Raw genomic sequence first — 25,436 nt, 5'->3', positions numbered from 1 at the left:
ACTCGCCAAGGATCTCCTCCAAGTGCCAAACAGCACCTGGCCACAAACTTTGCTGTCTCGAGTTCAGAATTCCAACCTCTCCCCTCAGCAAGAGCAGTTCATTTCACCTTTCAATGCTTCAGTTTTGATGATCCCTTTGCTACTGAAATTAATTATAAAGCCTTCCAAATACTGAGAAGACCCTTGGCATAAATCTGCTGGTTTGAATTATTCTATTTACAGGGAAGAGTTAATTGAGACTTAGGGCAATGCACAAATTATTTCCATACCCCGCTGTCAAAAAGCAGAGAAGCAAAGAAATAAATACATCTTTATAGAATTGTCAGTGATGGTTAATAATAACTGTTTAATAGTTATAGATGTTAGATGTAATCTCATCGAACACCCTGTTGTTCAGATTTGAAAGTTAAGACACAGGACTCAAAGTGAATTGTACAAGATCTAACAGTTAAAAGTGGAACCAGCTCCGTTTTTGAATGTACTGTTTAAGTCCCTAATGGATGTTTTTCTATCAAGTATCTACTCATTACCCTTCCCTTCTCACTGTCCTCCTGTGATGAACTTAAATAGCACTTCTGTCAGTCTTGTTTTGATAGACTAAGAGTTTAAAGATCTTTATCCATACTATTAATTTATAATGGTCCAGGTGATACCTTAATAGTTTGCTTCATCTAGTTACTTATTCAGAATATAAACTCCCTGATGGCACCGCATGCCATGTTTATCAGTAATAACATTAGAAACCAGGTACACTGCCAAATCATCTGTATCTCATTTAATCCTCACAGCAGCCTTATGAGATGTGCAGTATTATTGTTGCCATTTTATACAGGACAAAAGTGAGGCACAGAGAGGATAAGTTGTCCAAAGATATACACCCTGCAAATGACAAAATTGGGATTCAGAACCAAAACAAGACCTCTTAAATATGAAATTGAATTACTTCATAGATGTGCAGTGAAAGCTATTGAGAATAGCTTAAAGTATCACAAGTAGATGACAATTCTCTTGAAGATGTCCCAAGGTAAAAGAAAGAACTTCCACTTTAAATGAGGGGGGGAAAAAACAAAAACAAACAAAAAAATGAAACTAATGGGCTTCAAAATATCCAAGCCATTTGTCAGTTTGAACATGAGAATAATTATAAAGACAGCTCCAAAAATTATTTTCATACATAAAAATTGGGGGCAAACATACACATTTTGAAATATTATATCCGATAACGATGAAGAAAATTAATGATATTATTCTTATGGATTGTGAGGGTCTCAGTTAAAATTGTTGAGGAATGAATGTCTCTGTATTTTCTTTGATTATGGATTCTGCCATATCAGTAGGAAAAAAGATTTGGCAGGTCACATGCTCTGCTTGTCCACAACATCTGAGTTGCAAACATAGCAGATATAGAGTTATACCCATAGGAATCGCCTCTGTAACAGATAGGATGGGGGTTGGCTTCCAGGCTGGGCAAGCTCTCTGCCTCTGCAGTGACTTTCTCAAGTCTTCAACTGTCTGCGGTATTAAGTTGAATCTCCATGTAAAGGAATAATTTGAAGGAATTACCTTCCTTCATTCCACTCCCTTCCCCAAACTAGTGGATAATGGATCACTTGCTTTATCTCAAATTCATTTGCATATTTGAAGCTATATGTCTATGAGCCAAATAGTGCTAAAGGGAAGCTAGAGACGGAAGTCCTAAAGTAGATCTTTGGTCAAACTTCATCTGGTGTATTGAGTCGATTATGTATTTGTTTGTACCTTAAAACTGTGAAATACTAAGTTTTTTTGGTCATAAGTCTCCTTTGGTAAAATACTGTGTGTGTGGCATACATGTATGCATATATAAAATACATACAAATATTATCTATTATAGAATATACACAAAAATAGAAAAATGTAAAGTATGAGATAAATATAAAGAGAGGTTTTAGTATTTTTTTCTCACTTCTCCGTGGATTATCACTGAAGACCGTTGCTCTGTGTAATAGCCCAACACCCATTTGAAGAGCTGCTATGAAAGTCCTACATCCAGGCTGGGGGGGTGACCTTCGGTCTGATCCCAGAACCATACAGCTGCGAGCACTTTAGTGATCGTGCCATCCAACCCCTCCACTGAACAGAGGAGATCATGAGATTAAGGGACTTTTGTCTAAAGACCATTTCCAAGAGGATGAGATCTTTTTTTATATATATTTGAAGCCTGATGTACTTGAACTTTGCTAAGAGAATATATGTTCAGTGTTCTCACCATACACACACACACTCTCTCTCTCTCTCTCTCTCTCTCTCTCTATGAGCTGATGAGTATATTAATTAACTTGATTGTGGTGATAATTACACAAGGTATACTTATATCAAAACACCACACTGAACACCTTAAATATATGCAATTTTTATTTGACAGTCATACTTAATAAATCTGGAAAAATTCAGTATGAAACTAGGTATGTGATAACAATGAACAAAACTCAGGAATTGTTTTACCAAATAGAGGTATGGGTTTTTTTGTTTATTTGGTAACGAGTGTTCTCTTCTCCCTGAGAACAAGATGAAATTGAAAAAGAGCCCTTTAGGAATTTAAAAAGGAAAAATAAGCATTTTGCAGATAAAGTTGATTGACACCAGGATCAAGAGAAGCTCAGGCAGAGGTGACTGTCTAAATGAGAGAGTGGGTGACCCAGGGACGTGTCAGGAGCTGCATGCTAAATTGGAATCACATATTCCTACATCGCAGCCTTCAACCCGGTGCTAACTCATTCTTCAGACATGAAGAAGCCCACCTTCTAAGTGCTGTAGGGATTTTTGTGAAGCCTTTTAAGGGCATCCGCCTGAATGAAGTATTGTGCTTCACCTACGCTTCAGTAATTCAGTTTCAGTGGACAGTTTTATTGTCCCAGATGTGCAGTTTGTTCACAAAGGAATTATGAGTAATTAACTCATAAAGGGAATGTCCAAATGAATGAACAACTGCAAAGCACCTGTTGTGAACAGCTGACTTTGTCTTCTCGCTTAGATTAGAAAGAGCTTGAGAACACAAGACCGTGTTTTCTTCCTTGAAAAACTTGTGACACCTACAGATTTCAGTTCACACAGAAAACAACTGTGACTAGAAACTACATGGTAGAGCTTGTCTTTATATCTAACGAAAGAAAAGTGTCAAGCGTTCAGGCAAACATCAGCTATCCAAGATTAGGGCTGTGTTCTGACTTCTATGGGCCCCTTTCTTTGTGGGTCCCTTTCTCCATTAAAAAAATAAATTACATTTTCTAATTACATTGATATAAAGGTGAATAAAATCCAGGCTGGCTTTATTCTTATACAGTTGTCATTGTAATATTCATTTATATTTATTTTTCTACCTCTGAGCTTAAAAAGATTTAAAATGAAAATTTTCTGTGGGTGGCCCAAAGTGTTTGGGCCACTGTGCCTGATGGATAAATTAGCCTAAGATGATGGGCAAGGACACTTCATAAACTACAACTGGCCTCAACTCTTTTTACCCTCATTGTAATAAAGAACATTGCTAGCCCCCTTTCACTTCTTTCTTCTGTTTTCTTGATGCTTCTCTCTGGGCAACTGGTGGCTCAAGGATAGATAATCCATTTCTTCCTGAAGTAACACTGTTTGGCTTGAAAAAGCCAGTGGGCGTCCCAAGCAAGCACGCTCTGTCGGGTTGAAAACTTCACTCTCCAAATCTTACTTTTTCCACTTTGCTCAGAAACTACATTTTAAAAACTGGTGCTCTGTGGGGCTGCTCATGTAGTCGGGTCTTTTGACCATAGCAGGATGACCACAAGGAAGGGGACCAAATCCAAAATTAATTCCTCGGTCATACCGAAAGACGATGCCTTTGTTCTCTAAAATGGAGCCCTTTGGAGAGGATGCTTTTTATCAGACCAGTTTATCCATTGCTGGGACACAAGGCTTTTGTTAAGTGTCATACTGTGGGCAAACAAACAAGGGAACGATGACATCAAAATTATGTTCGGCTTCTACTCACTCTGCCCACAAATGAAGACGGAACAATAATATTACTGCCTATAAGCTAATGAACTCAATGCAACGATGGGCTGAAACGTGTATATACCCATTGCTGATAAATTAATCTGTAATGGGGCTTTCTAAAAACATTGATACAATGATTTGCAGAGGACTTGGTTTTCAGCAGGCAGAGCTGAATTTAGTCTTTACAGGGTTCTGTCTTTCTTTTTGCTTGCATTGAAAACTTTACTTTCTGAATCTTTGTCAACTTAGCGCAGAAATTATGGTTTTAAAACGGGTGCTGGAAACTCCAATTCCCCTCAGTTGAGTCTTCTCTCTTTGAACTCTATTCACGTGCCACAGTTCATTAAAATTCATTACATATTATTAAAGACATGGCCATTTGAAAACCTTTATAGGCCGCTAGTTTCTTTGAATATAACAGATTAAACCAAAGTTTAACTTGAAGAGTCTGTTGCTATCCCATAAAGTGAAAGAGTTTAGTAAACTCTTTCTAAGTTTACTACAAACAAAGAGACAAATATGATATACTGATCTAAGAATACTCTCAAGTCTTTGGAACAATGGGAATATTTTTTACATCGAATGGAATCTAAGGTAAACATCTTCATTTCTTTTCTCTTGAAATCTGGTACTTCATTGTACCATTGGCAACATAGTGTAACTCATTTAATGGGCCCATAACAGGTAGTATCAATATTGTTAAGTTAGTTGTTTTACTTGTTAATCACATGAGCTACATATCAGATAAATTAATTCCTCTACTGTTACCAAATATTTTCTCTTATGGGTCTTAGGCTCTACATTCAGGGAAATTTTCAATGTAAATGCAGTCATTAAATATCTGTTTTTAAGGAAAATGTAATTGGAATATTTGACTTCCCCTTATTTTCTCTCTCTTCTCATTCCCTTTCCGTACCAGAGTCTAGATTTGCATATTTTGTCATGTGAGAGATAGCTACTGTACAATAACCTTAACAGTTCTCATAGTAGTTGGAAAACTTAGTCGTGAGAATCTTTGACAGAAAACCTTTAATTGCAGCACCCAGGCAAATCTCTGTGTGTTTCCCTAACGAGAATAACTAAGTACTTCAGGTAACATAACCTCATTCATTCGAACCAGAGGATTTGTTTATTAATTCAAGGGAATGGATGCTTAAGTTTTGGATGTGAAGGATTTGGTAAAGGGAAGGTTTGGTAAAGGCATAGGGAAAACAGGCCTGATTTTCTCCTTCCTGTCATCATAGTACCCTCTCTGTATCTAGGTGGAGTCCAGGGTTTCCTTTGCACTGAAATCATCATTCTGAGAAAGGCACTGCAACACCCATAACAGATATGCTACTGAGGTAGTTTTACTTCGTATAGTTATGGGAGCAACAATAGAATGATGGCTGATCTGTTTGTTCTTGAAGCGTCCAAATGAATCTCTTTGAAGCACAACACAAGATTCTTTGTTATGGTTTCACCAGAGGTAATAGTATTAAGAGACTCAGCTGAGGAAGTTATGTGTCATCGTACCCATAACTCTATAAATTGACATTGGGATTAATATAAAATGTAAAGACGAGTAATCCTAAACTAATTATGCCATATTTTTCTATTATTGGTCACTATGTTTATAAGATACAGCTTAACGTGTTTCTTATGCAGGATAAATGTAAATTAACCAGTTAGCTGATAATAGTATTTATCATTTACTCAGGAGAATCACCTAAAAAGGCAAATTCCTGCTTGTAACTGCATCTTTTCAGTAATCCACGTGGAATCTGTGGATGATTCCATCAGAGCCAGCATAACTCATTTGATTTGGAAAAGGATATTCAATAATGAGTCAGATTCTTTTGTGTTTAGAAGCTGCCTTAACTATTTCAGGTCAAACAGATATTTTGGGGCACACTAAAACTTCGCAATAACTAATCACTGATTTACTCAGGGAGATTAGAGTATCCTGAAATTGTTAATGGACTTTCCATAAATATGTACTTTTCACTCCAAATTTATAATACCTGGAGTTTGGGTTCTGGAGTTAACAATTTATGTTACTGCCCCTCCACTTACCAGCTCTGTATCCTTGAGTGACTTACCTAACCTCTCTGTGCTCACTGTCTTCCATGAAGGGGGCACGATGGTAACAACCATTCTTCTTATGGATTATAGAGTCAGATAAAATGGGAGAATGTATGTGAAGTGATTGGCATAGCATCAGTACAGAGTACAGTTCAGGTTATTATTTTTTAATCTGTTCCTAATTAATACTGTATTTTGTTTTAAAAAAATTCCTGAGATACTGTAAGTATATACATGTACACATTAAAAGGGGCAGAAAACAATCCCTACCTGCTACATACCAAACACTGTTAGGCACTGCACCGGCAGCCTCTCGCTTTATCTTCTCAACAGCAGTCCAAGGTAAACACCTTTACCTCTGTTTTACAGATGAGAAAACAAGAGCTCTGTTAGTTAAAGGTCGTGGAAACAGCTTTTGATTGATCCCAGTCTGTCTGGCTCCAAAGCCCAGGCCCTTTACAGGGCACCCTTCCTCGAGATCATCTCTTCAGACTTCTGCTAGCTCTGATCCTGTGAGTCCTCCGGAGTTGTTTTGGAGGTTCAGGGCTGACTTTGCTTTCACAAACTCAGTCTGTTCTTTTGTTTACAATGTTATGACCTTTCTTTACATTCCAGCACTGCAGACCTCTGGTTGTCATATTCCCTCTCCATAGTAATTCACGGCCTCTGGGTTCTAGGCACATTTACAAAAGTACAAACAGTCCCCTTTTCCCCCTTATTCTTTCTCCCTTCTCTTAATAAAAAGTTATGTACAAACTAAAGGGACAGAGAGTTATCTTGGCCAGTAGAATATATTAATTTGTTTTTATGTTGAACATATAAATTGTCCTTGGAGGTTTTCCCTGTCCTTCCTCCTTTATTAGTCTGTATTCATGATTAAATAATGCACAGGGCTTCATCTCTTGAGAAGACCCACATTTTTACTTTTGAAGGTTTCTCACTTTTGTTATAATCATTTGGTAGTTGTTGCTATAGAAACAAATGGTTCGTATAACGTGCTGCAATTAATTACAAAGAGTCAAATTCACAGCGGTCCCCATTTTTTTAAAGGTGCTCGTTAAAAAAAAATGAATAGAATGAAAGCGGATCTTAATCATTCTTTCTACCCTCAGAAACATTTTCCTCCAAATAATATTAGTTGGATCCCATATCAGGTAAAATCTGTAATTACTATGTTTTCAGTCTTGTTCTTGTTTGCTGAGTGTGGTTGGGACTAATATCTAGGCCATTCAACCAAGGTTCTGTACCTTTTAAAAATACAGCAAGAGGTAAATCAACAAGTTTTTTAAAACCAATGTCAATGCACCAGAAGTGAATGGAAATAGACCCATATGCTGAATTAATATCAAAACACACTGTATACTCCAGAGATCATTCTGAGGGTGATCATTCTTTATTAGCACAAACCTCCTAAGAAAATCTCAAGTTTTTGGTAATTTTTATTAAAATATTAAGCAAAATGTCTTTTACTGCTACATGTAAGTAAAAGTGAAAATACAGACTTTGGCTTTATATGTTAGAAAAGCATGGTTGGGCCCTCTATACTTGTGGTGGTAGCTTCCTGATGGACATTTGGTGAGAAGACATTTGTTTGATTTGCTAATACTATCTAATTTATAAAATAGTATTATGTACGGTGAGCATTTTACAAATAGGTACTGCGTAGTACCTACCAGAAGTTATGTCTATATAGCTGTATATCTATATCTATATTTGTTCAGTGAATACCATTTGTTTTTAGTTATCTTTGTTGTTTTAGTTTTCAATCACCCATGTTTCACTCTTTCCATTTGTGAAAGAGAATATGAAAAGGAGAATAAAGGAATGATTTGAAGGATTACTTTTATCCACTGCGCGCTCCTTCCCAAACAACTAGAAAATTGAACAAATTACTCCATCTCAAATTGAGTTTGCACTTTTGAAGCCATAGGGAGGTGAGCAAGCATACTAAAGGTGAAGCTAGAGGTGGAAGTCCGAAAACAGACCCTCTGCCAACCACTTGCAGTGAGGCCAGAGGAAGTCCCCTGTGTGAAGCCCCTGGTGAAGGAAAAGTTGATTGCGTATTTGTTCGCCATCCCTTTCATCTTACCTTAAAACTACAGAACTCTAAGTTTTAGCTAGGAGCGAATGAAGAAAGGGCAATCTAAAGAGAAGGTTGTTGATCTGCCACGTGCACGAGAGGATGGTGTGTTCTTTTTCAAGCTTGGCAGAAATTCCTGTCAGTGCTTCTAGTGATAATAGTTTTCACAATTCTGGGACTTGCTACAGTGATAGCTAAGATGTGTGTATGCCTCCCACACTTCATGTATAAAAACTTTAAGAGTTGAAAGCATTAAAATATGTAGTGTTTTGTGCCAGTTCCTTAAGTCCTCCTGGATGTGAGCTCTGAGGAATGAAAACTGGTCCACAGGAATGCTTCTTTCTGTGCTGCTTTACTAGAAATAAGGCAGAGATGTCAGATCTAATGGGTTATCCTCTTTTTGCTGCCTCTTGAGAGGAAAGGAACTGGATACGTTTTCAGGCAGTTAATCCATTCTCCCAGTCTATTCCATCCTCCACATACTCCCATGGTGTGTAAACGCTTGAGGTAGTAGTAACTTATGTTTATGTATTTTATTCTTTCTGCACTTATGTTGAGAATGGACTCCTAAATCCTAAAATCACAAAATTCAAGAACTGTAACTTTAAAATTCATCAAGTTAATCCCATTGCTGTAGAAATAAGAAAACTCCTGAGTTCCACAGTGAGTGGCACAGACCACTAAGTCCTAACTTTCATTTTAGGACGCTTTCTTCAGTGTGTCTTGGCAGCCTGGGAGCAAACCCGGTGATGCACCAAGCGATGCCTTTCTGCTGCCCTTGGTCACTTGACATAGAAATGAGCCAACTGACAATTCAAAGACAGGCAGCTAAACAGTGAAGCACTGAGCTTTTTACCTATGACAGGCTCAAAAGTTGAAAAGATGATAATGCCTTGTATTATGCCTGGGAAAATGGCGACTATATATTGTAGGTTAAAAGAAAATAGGTTTCAGAATCTGATAAAAACAATGATCTAATCTATGTTTTAAATATGTGTTTATATACACATACAGAAGTCTGGAAGAATGGACTCTAAGCCGTTAACAGGGTTTATCTCTGAGGGTAGAATTACAGAGAGACTTTGGGATTATTGTTTGACTATTTACAGACAATTTTTAAGCTAAAAATCAATAAAACTATTTCAGAAAGAGGAAAGTGGAGTATCTGGCTCAGGCTGTGAACCTAGAAATCCTAGTTGTTTGATATTAATGATGAAGGTAGGGATAAAACTACTGTGTTTCCCCGAAAATAAGACCTAGCTGGACAATCAGTTCTAATGTGTCTTTTGGAGCAAAAATTAATATAAGACCCGATATTATGTTACGTTATGTTGTGTTATGTTATGTTATGTTATAAAGACCCGGTCTTGTATTATAGCAAAATAAGACCGGGTTTTATATTAATTTTTGCTCCAATAGATGCCTAAGAGCTGATGGTCCAGCTAGGTCTTATTTCGGGGGAAACACGGTACTAGACCATTGAAACCTGTGGTCAACTGGCTATTCAAATCTAGTTGACATTTATTGGCATTTACTCTAGTTGATCATTGTACAAAAAGGGACTGGCAAAACAGTAGGTGTTCAATAAATGCTAGGTATTAGCATTCATTCATTCATTTTATTAACAGTTTATTGTGTGTCAAACAGATTTGGCCCCAATGGTCAAGAAGCGCACACTCTGTTAAGAGAAACAGGACAGAAATAACTATGATACACTGTGCTAACCCAACTATGAGAGGATTACGCACAGAGAAAGGAGTGTCCTTAAATGACTTGGGAAGGGAAAAAGTTGCTGATCTGGATTTATGATTATTCACAATTATTCACAATTTTTACATAGGAAACTAATTTTGTAATCAATGAGTGCATTTCTTCCTTGAAAATACTTCTACAGAAATCCCCATGTAGTAGATCAAAACAAGTGACTCAGCCTCTAGTAAAGACAGAAGAACACAGACAGGCGATAAGGACCGCGTTCCTAAGAAGTTGCTAAATCAGAATGCATTCACCTTCTTACCCTCAGGGCTCTTGAAGGTAGTTACTCATTGGTATACAGATCAGAATAAATTAATTAATGGAAATCTAGAAATTATCCTCTCTCTTTCTTAAAAAAAAGGAAGGAGTGTACCACGTGATTATTTGTGCTTTTCCATTTAAATGCTGCACAGTCGTTCTGCATGATACCTGTAAATCCTCAGGGCCCAAGTTAAAGGTGAGCAGCCCACAGGAGCCTTACCTCCCCCATCCCATCCTCCCCCCACCACTCTCCCTCCCCTCCGCCCACAGGCATTGTCATTCCTTCGGAGCTGCTTCCATTCCACCGAGAGCTTTCATTTCTTTGCCCTAGAGTCAGATTTCTTGGACACTGCTTTTTTAGCCTATAGAGGAAAAACAAAAAACAATCACAAATCACCCTAACATGCAGCCAACATCTTTATTGGCCTGGGGGAGGGAGGAGTTAAAATTTAAATTCTTCACTGTTATCAATTCTTGAAAGTTCTGGGAAAGCCCAGTTCATCGTTGGGTTGCCCAGGCAGGGGGTTGCGACCAGAAAGATGCAAAGGGAGGAGCTTGCTTAGGAGGAGAGGGCGGGAAGTCTGCGCTAACCTGGGGGCCGCTTCCCGAAGCCCAGCCACGCCTCCTTTTCTCCGGCTCCCTCCCGCGGACTTCGTAGGCCCGCAGCCAGGACTCTTATTTTGAAGGACGGCAGGCAAAAGCTTTTGAGAGACTCAACTGAGTCACAGCGCGGTATATAGAGCGGGTACCTGCCCGGCGCGGCTGCTCTCCCAGGAGCCTGCACCGGACCCAGACGGGACGCGGGGATTAGACAGCAGCAGGGCGTGGCCCCGAGGCCAGAGGTAGGCTTGGGGCGTGGGCTCCTTGGCTGGTAGAAAAGGATGAATTAAAGGGAGTGGAGAGTGCGAGGTGGCCCAAGAGCAGGGGGTGGGAGAGTTTTAGAAGGGGACCTAGGGATGCGGGGGAGGCAGAGCAGCTTGTAAAGGCAGAGTTTCCACCCCGCTGATGGTCCTCTCGTTAGAGCCCCCTCCCTCTCCTTGCCTGACTGAGCACACCCCACTGAAAGCTGAGCTCCAGATGGGAATTTTGCATCGTAACAGAGTCGAGACTAGGGATGCTTTGCAGTCACGGCTGATCCCTCCCTCTCTTCTCACTTTTCTGAGTCCATTTCTCACTTAATCGTGGCCCCTCTCGTAGAGGGGTCAAACCTGGCCTGGGAGGGCAGAGAAAAAGAGGCTAGCAGAGATGGGGGTGGGGTGGGGATGATCTCACTCCCTGGCGGCTGGCGGGGGGCGGGGGGGGGGCGAGGGGTCCATCCATCCCGAGCCAAGCCTGGGCGCCTCACCCTCGCCCCTTCCCAACCCCATCCTCCTTTCTTTAGGAGACGTCACCCCACCTTGGCCATTCAAAGAAAGTTTGCTCATGACTTGGGAGATTGTCCCAGCTTGGGCGCGGGGGCAGGCCCACTGCAGGCTCGTGTGCTAGGCTTGTTGGTGCTGTGCGCCCGCAGCTCCGCCTCTGCAGTCCCGCGTTGTGGCTGCTGCTTTGTTAGCCGCGGGCCTGGGACGTGGCTGCTGCGTTAGCACCAACGGAAAGGATTCTGTGAACAGTCAGGCTGGCCCTCTGTAGGATGCTGTGTGTTCCCAAACCTGGAGTGCAGAGCTGAGCTGGGAGCTGGCCCCTGGAGGAAGCCACCCGACCCCGACCTAGGCTGGGAGCTTCTGGCACATATGCCTTATTTAACATTTGGGGGCGGCTCTGTCCCAAATGGTGAGTGGTCCAGACCCCAGAATGGAGAGTTTGGTCGCTTGAGCCCAGAGTGAGGCTTGAGACTTTTGCATTTGCTGGGAACTGAAGAAGGCACGGTGGGGAGGCAGCGGATCTCCCTGGGTGCTTGCATCTTCAGACTCTGAGCCAGGTCTTGCTCTGGTAGCAAGCCTGGACTGGCCAAGCCTTGTTGCTGGTTTGCAGAGGAAACGCCAGGACCGGTGTGCATGGTGTGCATTCATTAGACCCATTTAGGAGCCCTGTGTTAGCTGGATCTATATTTTGATCTGCAGTCACAGAGAACTAGCATGAGAAAGGCAGACATACACAGGCCCAAGTTTCTGAGGCATGGACTAGTATGTTCCTGAGTAACCCTCACCACCCCCATTCCTGCTTCGACTCCACTCTCCAGTTTAAGCAAAGATCTTACCAACTTTGGAAACTGCTAAGTTTTGCCTTTAAGGACATTTTCTTGGTTTTTGTTATAAAGTTCCTGTTAGAACTGTCTTAATAACTGCCTCTAAGGAAACATTAGCCAGCTGATTTTCCAGGGATTTGGTTTGGTTGCTTCTGGAGCTCATAATACCAAGGCATCATCCTTGGTAAGGAAAGAAGATATTATTTTCCTCAAGACCTGGCAAACTGATGTAGTGATAAGAGGTTTGAGGGAATTCCCCCTCCCCCAATATGTTTGTATTGATTGATTTAGGAATAGTATGAGGTATCTATACCACAGTGCCTTACAGTGATGGTACGAGTTACACCTTAAGACGGAGGAAGTTAAGTGGTTAGTACATCCTTGAACAATGTATGATGAATAGGCAAGAACTATATAATCAACAGATTTTTCAATTATTTTCTATACTTTATTGATTTTACATAAAATAAGATTTATTTGATATTTATCCTACTTTTTCTTTTAACTTTGGAATGAGGAGTGGAATGGGTTGCTCAATGCCCACACCACATCCATTAATAGGAAAATAGTCATGTACAGTGAACAACAAAACATGCCGACACTCTTAACTATTACTTTGGCTGCATGAAAACTTGATGCTCTGAGTGAAGAACATGGGTAGGTGGTTGAAAATTACGTAGCTTCATTTTTTTGTATCTGTTGAAATCCATGCATCATACAAGTCTGACAGTTGGTATGGTACAGTAGCTTACCCACTTTAAATGCTGTGACAACTTCATGCCCAGTCTGTCCCAGGTGGACCCAGTGGAAAATAGATAGCTGCCCTGGTTATAGTAGCCCTAGTATGCTTCAGTATATCCTTGTGGGGTCTAGTTTTTAGTTGACTTTTACAATTTTTTAAGGTAGATTGAAAATTGGATGCTGCCACATTGCATTGTGGGTGACCTTTCAAAACTTTAGTGTCTTCTCTGTAGAAGTGTTATCGTATTTGTACTACTTTAGAAAATAGTTGCTTTCTTCCCCCAAAATATTTTTCCTAGACTACAGTAAATCTTATATTCTACTGTATTTGAAACAACTATATATTACTGAATTATAACGCATTTCCTGGAAATTATGAAGGTATCTACACTGCTCAAGGTGCTAAAGTCATTATTTCAAGAGGAAATTATTCATTTGTTCAAACAATTATTAATTGTCCAAACAATTGTTAATTTCCATCCCCACCCCCAGCCTCGCTTTCTAGATTACTTTCACAATCACTGGGAACTGTAAAAACATGTATTAGACATTGTCTTGCCTTTTGTGTATATTTCCACATAAAAAATTTCATATCAAAATGTATTGTACTCTTTCAGCATTTATTTCAGAAGATCCAGATAAACATTGGGTAATCAAAGTTCACTATACTTCTAAAATTGTCCACTATTTAATATTTTGCAAAATAATTCTATTCTTCAAGTAAATGGGGAGAGGGGGTAGATGCTAAATATACACTTTAAAAAATAAGCATGTTTAAAGAGCACTAAACTTTTCTTTGAAAGTGTTCCCAGTACGTATTAGCTCATTATATGTATTAGCTCATTCTAATAGTATGCTTTTAAGACACAGAACAAGAAATGGAATTTTAAAGGTATAGAGAAAGAACATAAGGATTTTGTCCAGCATCATACAGAGATAAAACTGAGGCCCTTAGTCCAGCCTAGTTCTGTATCCCACGTTTTTGGCTCTAGAAAATCTCTGAATTTATACTAATTCAGGATTTTTGTTTTATTTATTTTATAGGGATACTCTGTATCAGACTTAGTCAAAGGATAAAGAATTAGAGATGGTAGATGCAAAAGATTTCATCCAAGGTGATTTTATGAATGGAAAGCAGTAGCTCATTCTTGTAGGAAAGTCATGGAGATAAAATGGAAGTAAGGAAAGCCTGAGGTGGCAGGGAAGGGGAAAATCCATTCTAAAGCTAGTGGCATGTGTAGCTTTCTGCCCAACCCCATCCTCTATTGAAGGCACAGATCTCTTCCTGAGCAGGAAACCTTAGCTGCCTTATTGGTTATGTGCTTTAGGGTTAACCGTAATTGGTAACATAAGCCATTCCAGTTAGGTGAGCCTCTCTTACTCATTTATTTTGGATAATGACTGCAAAGAAACAAACTGAAAATGTGGGATTGGTTAGTTAATGTCAGTTCTGAGTCTCCCACTGAATGCGCGTTGGCCCAGCTGCCAAAGCCCCACCACTACGGTAATCCAGGACAGTCATTTTTCAGTTTTCCATGGACTTTTTGGAAGGCATAAAGGCTTATATTTGATGGAAAAGATTTCCTCCTAAGGGAGAAGCTGCCATTTGCAGACAAGTTGTGTCAGCCAGAAGAAATGAGCAAATAACCGTTTTCTGGTTTCTATTGGCAAAACTTTGTAATTTTTCCTTTTCCATATAGAAGTGTTAAAAATAGACACATAGGAAGACACACACGACCAAGTAAAAAGAATTGACACCGAGGTTTCACCAATGGGAGGGGAGAGAAGAACTAAACTTGGTAAAATGGCTATCACTCACCAGGCTCTACTGCCAGTCACATCCTTTACCACATTGAATTCTTACAAAATGCTCTGAGTTGGGCCCACCACATTTCCAGGTATTATAGACCTGGAATCAGTTGCCCCATCCACATAGAAATGAAGTACCACTGGACTCTGAAGCTTGTTCCCACTCTCCATGACATTTGTGTTGCCTTTTTGAAATTGTCAAACTTACTGAGAATTAACAGACCTCAGCTTTCAGATGGGTTGGATTCTGAATGTGGATTTGTAAATTGGTTACTGGAAAATCTGAACATACTTTTTCATCGAAACTATAGCACACTTCAGTGGTTAGGTTCCCATCACAGCCCAGAAATCATAGCTGAAGTATTGTGCTTTATTAATAGTACTTAGAATTGAGCCACATGTATGTATGTATATATATATATATACATGTTTTTTGTGTGGTTTTTTTGGTGGGAAAATGCACTGAAAGCTACAACTAGACTTTTTTCTTTTTTTTTTTTTTTTAAGGTTTTTAATTCCAGTAACAATGGCAAAAAGGACCCCGCCTTCTCTTTTTCCATTTAAACCCTGAAGGGAAAATAAAGGTACATAGTGGTACATTTCCTTCATACTCCCCTTATGTTAACAGAGACCCCACCCTGGTACTACACAGCTATAGGGAGGAGGTATCCTGGCAATAGCTGGCTTCGCAGCAACAAGGGGAAAGAGAAAGAGAAAGGACGTGGGAAATAGGGCAAAAGTGAGGCCCAGTTGTCAGTCAGTTATGGGACTTATTTTAGGTAGCCAGCCAGCTGCCTGTTGGTTGACATTATTTCCTTACTAAACATAATCTTTACTATGGAACCTGGACCTAGACATCAGCACTACTTGTTGTATGTTCATTATTTTTTTTGTTGTTTAAGTCAGGGTTAGGTTTTAAGTTGAATCTTTAATAATAGAAGGAAAACAAACTTACATGCATTTTATTTTTTTTGATGCCAGTCCGCAAAATTCCCAAACAAATATCTATTTGGGACTGGCGAGACTTCAGGTAAACTTGGATGCTCATATATAATTATTATATTCTAAGTAACCATATAATAAATACCATTTGTTGAATATTTACTTCATACCAGAAAATAAATGCCACTTGTTAAGCATTTCCTTCATACCAGAAAATGTACCAAAATGTTGAACACACTTTGTCAGTTAGTCCTCTCCACAATCTCACTTAATTAAGTACTGTCAGCACCCCTATCTTAAGAATGAGGAAAGTGAGAATCTGAGAAGGGAAGTAATTTGCCCAGAGTCACACAGTTCAGAAATGACAGGGCTGGGGCCTCATTAATTCAGCAAATATTGTTGAGCAAGTCCTGTGCCCTGGGCACTGGCTAGACTCTCGGAATAAAGTAGTGATGTAAATAGACAAATATGCCAATAGCCTTGCCTTCATGGAGTTTATATTCTAGTGGTAAACAAACTGTAAACAAAACACACTCAACATCCAGTGCTTCAGATGGAGTTATGTGCTGTGGGGGAAAATAAAAGTAGGGAGGTGGATAAGGAATGCCAGGTTGGGGTTGCAATTCAGTGAAGTAGAAAAGCAGGCTGAAGAATGGCTATGAGTTGACAGAATGAGTCCAGGAGTATTTACACTATTCTTTCTCACAGCAAACCATTTTATTTTGTAACACCAAATGTTCTAGTGTGTACCATCGTCATCAGTCACGGTAAATAAATACTCCAACAGGAGAGTGGGGAGCTATCCAAGAACAGTAGATGAAGGGCTTGACCTCGTCTGTCCCAAGGTCAGGAAAGGTGGGAACAGTTGCTGGAGGGACGTCCTTAAGAAGGCCGGGATCTGGTGCACAAGCAGAGTGCCCAGCCTTCTGAAGAACAGAGGTGGTTCTTCTGTAGCCCTGGAAAGAAGGCAGGGTCTGGGGGCCAACACGCAAGGAGTACATAGAAGTGGCAGTGGGAGCATGAGGAGATTCTCTACTGCTTGCTTCTGTTTTGTCAGTGAAATAGGAAGTGTGGTCATCAGTTGAGAGTAAAGGTCCGGAAGGGACTGTTGGAGGGAAGTTTGAGGAGAGAGAAGAAGGTGTGAAACAGTCACCTGGGCGAGGAGAAGCCTGAATTTACCGAGAAAAATGTTCACTCCGGATCTGCCTATGGTCCAATTCTAACTCAGCATCCATAGTACTGTGTTTCCCCGAAAATAAGATCTAGCCAGATAATAAGCTCTAATGTGTCTTTTGGAGCAATATTATAATCTAATCTAATAATACCAGGTCTTATGTTATTTTTTGCTCCAAAACACGCATTAGAGCTGATTGTCCGGCTAGGTCTTATTTTGGGGAAAACAGTATATGGGACTTTAGAATCTTAGAATCTCGTTCGCTTATTGAGGAGAGGGACTTTCTTACTATTTTTTCTTTGTCTGTCACTTATATGGAGCAGAGCCCTGCACTTAATAGTTATGTGGTTAATGTTCGAGTGACTACTATAATCAACCTCATACCCATATGTCCAGAAATTTCATTTAAAATTTTCAGTCCTAATCATCACGTATCACCTCCGTACTCTGAAATGCTCTAGCACTTACAGTCCCTAAAACAGCCCTTGAATACCAATTTATTCTGTTGCTTGTTCTTTCACTGAGTTAATTAATCTCATCTCTCCGGTGTTAAGATTGAGTTTTAGACGTTGAAAGGACTCTTTAATTTTATGCTCCTTTGTGTTATTCTTCAATGGCTACCTGAATCCCACCTCATTCCTACCAGATTATGGCTTTGTTGAAGGCAACAACAATGTCTTCTGCTTCTCCTTCATTAGGCCTGGTGTGTTAGCACACTGGTGTGCCCTGGGGCACACTGTCATAAGTCAGCTGGGAAGCAGGAAAACCAACGGGGTGGTTAGAATAATGTGGGAAGTAGATATTTGCAGTATTAACCAAGTGAGTGGCCAAGGAACTAAATGAAGTGGTTGGAATCGGGGAGTGGAACTGTCTGCTCTTGGCATTGATGGCATGTGAGCATAGGGGGGGAGATACATCAAGGATTACTCCCAGGCTCCTGCCAGGCGGGGTGGGTAGGGCTGACATTTAGAGAAGTCGGGTCAGGAGGTGCAGGAGCTCTGAGGAAAAGGCAAGTTTGGTTTGAATGTACCAAGTGGAGGTATCCAGGAGTCCATTAGCTACCTAAGTCGGATAACGTAGAAGATATCAGAGTGAGAGACAATGATTTGGGAATTATCCCTGCAGATGGTAATTAAAGCCTTGGGAGAAGATGACTTTGCACCAAAAGAGAGCGGAAAATGAGAAAATGTGACTCTCAGTATTTGAAGGTGGTGTAAAGCTCCTGTCATTTGACTAAGCTATAGTCTCACCAAACCTGCCTAGTGACTGAATACTGAAGTAAAGCGTATCCCAGTAAGACTACAAGTGAACTAATTCAGGACTGGAATTGGAAAGATTTGTGGTTTTTCTTGGTAGAGCCTCATTTTCTGTGTGTCTTCATAACTTGAAATGGATGTATTTACATGAAAAGTGACATGTGGGTGTTTTAAAAAGACCTATTTTGGGCGCTTCTTAGAGGCAATATACATCCAAATGTGCTCCATACTTTCTCACATATCATACCATTCTGTTATGTAACCAACTGTTTTAGTGCATATTATCCACACCAGCAACTATAAATCTGTCCAGGCAAGTGACTACACGATACCAAGGGACAGTAGATAAAGAATTGGGCCCTGCCTCTGCTAAGGAAAACTTGTTTTTGTAAGAGAGAGCGGTACAGAAGAATTTGCACATCTCTTTGAAAGGCGGAAAAATCCTCTAGGGATCAGACGGCAGTTGTCCAAGTTGAAGCATTCCTTGGCCCTTCTTCATACACAACCAGCACGAGTTGTCAGTTTGCAAACATACAAAATTATTCCATTTAATATCAGTTCATCTTCTACTTTTCCAGAACTATTCAACAGGGTGATGGATGTTCAATGAAACCACCAGATGTGTGAAGCTGCCAGAGTTTTTCTCTACTCAGGTTGACTTCCTTGTTTCTGGGTACAAATAAATGATAGAATCTGACAATTCACTTGAAAAAGTTACTTGGAATTATTTTATATTTAGAGATTTAGAAAAGCCTGAGTCTAGCTAGGCCCATTAGACGCATATCAAGGCTGAGACATGTAAAATCCAATGCTATTGATGAAGGCCAAGTTCTCATTCAGTTAAAAATACCAGGACTTTTGCTACATCCCAATAGGGGAGCTGGGTAGGTTTTTCAAAAACACCTACTGTGGAGTGGTTGTGACTTTGCAAATGCGCAGTTATCATACGACTTGGATCTCCTGGCTTTTCAGCAAACCAAGCATCCTTCCAGAGATGCAGGGTGATAGTACGGCTTGAAAATATACACCAAGGGCACCTGCAAAATGTTCCGAAAGCTTAAGTACAGATGGCAGATCAGTCAGACAAATTGAGAACCTTGATTATAAGTTCAGGAGGAAGGTTTTTAAGAGTAAATGCTGAATATTTAAACCCCTAAAGACCAGTTTTCTTGGGAAAGTAATCCCCATGGAACAATCAGGTTGGGTTACTCAGGGAACTAGACAGTGGTACTTTCTGCCACATGTCCATGTGCCCTGGATTAGCATCTGAGGACAAAATGCAGCAATGGTGTTGAGTCGGCAGCTCAGCTGAGTGGCGGTCACTGTTCCTGGCACTCTGGCTGCTGTGTGTCTGTTCCTCCTGTATGTATATTGATAATGTCCGTAGGTCCCAGGCAGGCCCAGGGTGGCTTCTACAACTCTGGTGGGAGCTCAGTCTTGCTACGTGTTTATTTTCTTTCTAAGCCTGTCATTTTGATTTTTGTCTACTTATTGAGCCAAATACAAATCTGAAAATGAAACAGGAGGATCAGCAAATAGGCCTCTGAAATGTGTGCTCAGTATTATTGTGGCTCCAGTTGTTTCATTTTACTGTCGTGTTCTACTTACATCTATAATTAGGATATATTTCAATTAGGATATATGATTTTATAGCCTATGTAGTAAAACAATTACTGGTTTATTTTTAATTAAATTTATTGGGGTCACATTGGTTAGTCAAATTACCAAGATTTCAAGTGTACAATTCTATAATACATCATCTATATTTCACATTGTGTGCTCACCACCCAGAGTCAGTTCTTCTTCCATCACCATATATTTGACCCCCTTTATCCTCTTCTACCACCCCGGTCCCCCTCCATACCCTCTGGTAAGCACTAACCTGTTGTCTGTGCCTATGAGTTTCGATTGTTGCTTTCAGTTTTATATCCCACATATGAGTGAAATCATATGGTTCTCAACTTTCTCTGTCTGACTCATTTCGCTTAGCATAATTTCAAGATCCATCCATGTTGTGTTGCAAATAGCAGTATTTCATCTTATGGCTGAGTAATATTCCATTGTATATATGTACCATACAGTTACTGGTCTAAATAAAGAATATAATTATGTAGCATTCACAGAGTAATACACCTATGTTATTAATATCCAGTCATTTGAATAGTTTGCAAAGAATATGATGAATGTCTTGAGACAAAATTTGGTTGTATAGTTGGCTCTGCTCTAAATCTTGGGTATGATCTTTTATATAATGGCTTTTGAATTCTCTTCTGACTTTGAGATAATCAGCTCATCTTTTCATCACTGTGCTTTAGGTCTGGTTTCAAATACAATATCCCTTCTTCAACTTCCATTTATTAAGAAATCACTTTTATTGGCAGTAGGCATTCAACTAAAATTATGAATCAGGAAAATACTGACAGCATCCTAGCTCTTAGCAGTCAGATTAAAGGTTAAAGTATTATTAAACCACAGGATCTGACTAAACCTATGGGTCATCTTCTGGCAAGGTTAACATATACCTGGTGTTTTCCTTGGCAACCCAGAAATCTGCATGTTGGTGTAGATATCTTAAGTTAATGATGTAGTAAAGTTTAGAAAGGCATCCATGACTTGCATGCATGCTTTCTGCTGCCTTGTTTTACTTTTTGAACTAGCTGAAGAAATGGCTGTCACCCCAAGTCTGTTTTCTGATGGGCTGCTAGTTCTAGCTCAGGCTCTCCACAGCCAACTGTCTTTTCCCAGGCAACCCATACTGTTCTGGATCTCTGTTGGCTTCTCATAAAATAAAGAGACTAGATGAAATGAACTTAAATAACCTTTTCAACTTTAATATCCCAGTGCCATGTAAGAAGAGAAATAAAAGACATTCCCATCCAATTCCATCTACCATGTTTCCCCGAAAATAAGACCTAGCCAGACAATCATCTCTAATGCGTCTTTTGGAGCAAAAATTAATATTAAGACCCGGTCTTACTTTAATATAAGACCCAGTCATAATATATAATATAATATAATATGATATAATATAATATAATATAAAAATATAATATAATATAATACTGGGTGTTATATTAATTTTTGCTCCAAAAGACGCATTAGAGATGATTGTCCAGCTAGGTCCTATTTTTGGGGAAACGGTACTTCCTTCCTCTTCATCTCCTTTTCATGTTCTCATGGAATGTTTGGTTAAAACACTTAAGAAGTTGATGACTTTATGGGATATGATTCTCCTAGTCTTGGAGAAGTAGAAATATGTATCTCAGTAAGTGCCATCAGTACGTGCCACATCCTAGTTCAAATTACAAGCCTATGCATAATTGGTAAAACTATATTCAAAACAAAAGCTTCGCAAAAATCCCAAGTGCCCAATACCCCCCAAAAAGGATGATAGAGGTGGTTAAACAACTGTGTAATTGTGTACATATCACAGTATACAAAGACCAGGGAAATACATAGTGTCACCTAACCCAACTCTAGCTTCTAAGAGTGACTTCCATGGCTTTGCTAGAGAGGAATTCTAAATACAGTAAGGTTTACCATTAGTAAACCATTTATTTATGTAGCACAAATAAAAGATTTCCCTGCAAATCTTTTGGAATTTTTTATGCTTATTTGTATTTCAGCAGGTAATATTTTTTGGACATACTGTAATTTGGGAAACATGAGATAATCAATGAGTTGGTGTAACCCTTAAGGTAGGGTAACGGGAAAGTTTAGCTTGCAAAAAATCACAGGTTCCACCTGGTCAGGAGTTTATCCTCTCTGTTTAGCTCAAGTTAGAGAAAAGTTTACATAGTTTACAAAGGTCATTTTCAGTTTGCTTTTGATTTTCATTGATCTTAGTTCTTAGACCTCGGGATAAACACATTTACCAGTAGATACAGTGCTTAAGTGCCGTACGAGTTCTGTTCACAGAAGGCTGTTGTCACAGTTATAGCCCATTGTTCCAGGTAATAATGATGCTATAACCAGAAAGACTTCTCATTGTATAGTGGTTTCAAAGTATGCATTAGTAAATGCTCTTGCTATTTCAGTAGCCAAGGAGCTTCATCACATGAATTCAAAACCTTCCATATTAGGTTTTGGAGACAGAGCCATGCTGGGACCACATGAGGTATTTGAGAAAAATGGAAACTAATTGAATGCAGAGGCTTCTGTGGGGCAAGCAGAGTAAAGAATTCACTCAAATGATGTCATCCAAGGGTAGCAAGCCCATGCCCGAAAAACTGGCAGCCGCTTACCCATACCAAGCCACCTGTGGCATTTCCTGGGCTGGAAACAATGTTACGGAAATTAAACTTACCTGCCAAATTTACCACACCTTGCCAAAATATAGGTACCTCTCATATTGCCTCAAGAATAATTATAACTTTATTGCACATGTACCGAGAACTTACCAAAAGTGAAGAAAGAATCAGTAATGCTTGTATTTTAGCCGACCAGAGATGGTCAATGTGCAGGTGTGCTTCCTCTATCCATTAAAAATGGGGCTTATAAGTGTGCATTTGCTGTGAATTATTCATGAGGAAAGGAGTGTATCTGGCTGTGCAGATCAAAGAGCTTTGACAAAGAGCTCTGGTTTTGTTTTGTTTTAGGCCACAATTCTTCCAGAAAACAATTACTAAGCTCACCTTTAAAAACTAACAATTATGATTGACTATGTCTGGAAGTAAAGGTGGCTCTTGATGAATCTTTATACCCAATCCAAATGAATTGCTTTATTCATTTATTCAGTAAATATTTAATGATACTGTTAATTTTCAAAGTGTTTTTATATACATTCTATAGTAATTCTTGCAGCGGTTGTGTGAGATTACTGTTTATCCTTTAAAAAATTATGTGTATCCGTTTTACAGAAGAAAAATGAGGCTGAGAAGTTCAAGCGTTTCTCAGAGAGGCCAGAGTTCACTTTGAGCTTTTCTAAGTTCCAGTTGCCCCTGAAAACCATACGCCCTCAGTGTACAAGACTGTGATTTCTGTGGTATTCTTTAATCCATGGAATTCTAATTTTATCGAAGATTTATTAGAATGTATGAGGTGAAAAAAAGTTGTGCAACAGGAAATTGGACTATAACATCCCACAGCATATCTTCCCTGCCAACTTCCTCATAAATAAAGGATGAATTCCAAGTATTAAAAAGTTACTGTTGGGGTATGACATACTTGAAAATCTTTCCATATGCTTTAAAAAGCTAACAAATCCGGTATCATTCATTTGCCCGACAAACACGCATGCAGTGCGTTCTTTGCTCAGCATTCCCCTGAGTAAGAAGAGGTTGACCAGGCCGCTGTCCAGTCTGGGGGAGGGGAGAGCCCCACAGCAGAATGGGTTGATTAGGCCTGCAGTTGAAGTAGACACAAAGAGGGAATGACCAGCTCTGTTGGTGGGTGGGGAGCAGGGAGGCTTCAGGAGAGAACTGAGGTCTGACAGGAAAGAAGTTTCACAGAATTTGAAGCTGGGTGGGGAAGACAGCTTAGCTGCGAGTCCAAAGGCCCAGAGGTGGAGAGCGTGTGTGTCTAGAGGATGGTGGGCAGCTTGCGTGACTGGAGAGAAGCCCACATGGAGGGAGGTGAGGAGGGCCTTACCAGACTGTGAAAGGCCTCACTTGTCTCATCCTAAGTGTCATGGAAAACATGCAAATAGCGTTTTCTATGAAGGGATACATTCATAAATTGATCAGAATATTTCCTATCTGCATAAAAAGTCTTTTGATTTCTCTATTTTAAAATCAGTCTGTTTGATTGTTAATGCGTATGCCATATCCATAGGTTCAATCTGTATTGTGCGAAATCTTTCTAGATGCTTTAAAAGGGAATTTTAGGACCCATTGATCACTTCTTACTAACATCTTTGTTCTTTTTTCAATAACATCATCTGATTTGGATTACCTGTTAGACTGTTGTTAGCTATTTAAAAGACTCCCAAATCATAAAATTTCTTTAAAAAGAAAGATTTATTCATACCAAGAACTTAAATAGTCAAGACAAAGAAAGTGTTGGTGGGAAGTAGACCCACTTTTAAATGTTAATGTAATGTATGCTTCCAAAGGACTTGAGAGTAGCCTGTATTAAACAGTCCTGCTGATTTTTATACCATTGTTTATCATTGGCATAAATTGGTATACCATTTTATACCATTGTATACCACTTATACCATTGTTTTATTTAACAAGACCCCCTCTTAATTGTTAGTGAAAAACTCTCAGAGGTAACACAAATTTCAGATTAATGTGGTCTGAATGAATCTTCCCGTTCCTATAGTTTGAGAGCAAATAGGTGTTCCAGGATCATTGTTTTTGCCCATCTTACTTTTTCGCTTAGTTACTGCTTTTGGCCATTTCATTACTAAATTGTCTTTTCACTACTAATGCTGTGACTTCAACTCTTAAAACATACCATGAACTACGTATATCACAAGTGACTGGTGAAGCATTCTCTAGAAGGGCGTCCTGACAAATTTGGCTATCTCTTCTTGAAACAATAGTTCTGTAACCTACTTTCTTCCTTCTTGCCAAGAAAATTTACTATCTTATCATGTATATGTAAATATTAACTTGTATGTTTGTTTAATTCATATCCACTGCACACTTCCCTATTTCTATTCTTAGATATAAAATCTAGAATAAAAAATATACTGGAAATGCTCTGTAGGTCCACCACATACAGTCAAAGTGAAACTTCAAGTTTACGTCATTGATTTTCTCATGTTTGTTTTTGGAAGTTGGATAACAGAGCTAAATTTGTCTGTGCGATGTGTGTAATGTAAGCAGCTATGGGTACCTGGTGATTATCATAAATTTAAGGCCTTAAACATAAGCTATCAGTTTCAATACCAGTAACATCTGATCAACAAAGAGTTTCCTTTATAAGTTGAGAGAGAGATGGAATTATTCTGAAATTGTCTTATATGAATTTTAAACACCAATTATGTGAGCCTTTATGTTATGGTAGGGACGTGTAAAATAAAGAAGATGTATTACAGTACTTAAGGATCACTGATTATCATTCAAAGTCATGTAAATCACAGTCTACCCAGAGTAAGATAATGGTCCTCTAATTACCAATTTATGCCCAATAATTAAAGAGCATTCTGAAAAGCAGTGGTTCTAAAAGCATGGTCCCCACACCAGTTAGTGTCAGTACCCCCTGGGATATTGTTAG

The 25,436-nt window shown here is 39.3% G+C and overlaps 1 protein-coding gene across 13 annotated transcripts in view; it reads left to right on the top strand.

Moving 5' to 3' along the window:
* PALLD (palladin, cytoskeletal associated protein) overlaps window positions 1–25,436 on the top strand; it is a 375,682-nt gene that overhangs the window by 277,432 nt on the left and 72,814 nt on the right. The window contains exon 1 of one of the 13 annotated variants that reach the window (XM_081075478.1): window positions 10,878–11,007. The exons of 11 other annotated variants lie outside the window; for them this stretch is intronic. The gene's annotated coding sequence lies outside the window, so the exon portion shown is untranslated. Of the gene's footprint in view, window positions 1–10,877; window positions 11,008–25,436 lie in introns of those variants that run through there. One more of the 13 variants, XM_081075477.1, reaches the window with a different exon arrangement.

Source organism: Rhinolophus hipposideros, assembly GCF_964194185.1.
Source record: "Rhinolophus hipposideros genome assembly, chromosome: 16".
NCBI lineage: Eukaryota > Metazoa > Chordata > Mammalia > Chiroptera > Rhinolophidae > Rhinolophus > Rhinolophus hipposideros.
The sequence above is the reverse complement of the archived record's forward strand: the minus strand, read 5'-3'. Positions and strand labels throughout refer to the sequence as shown.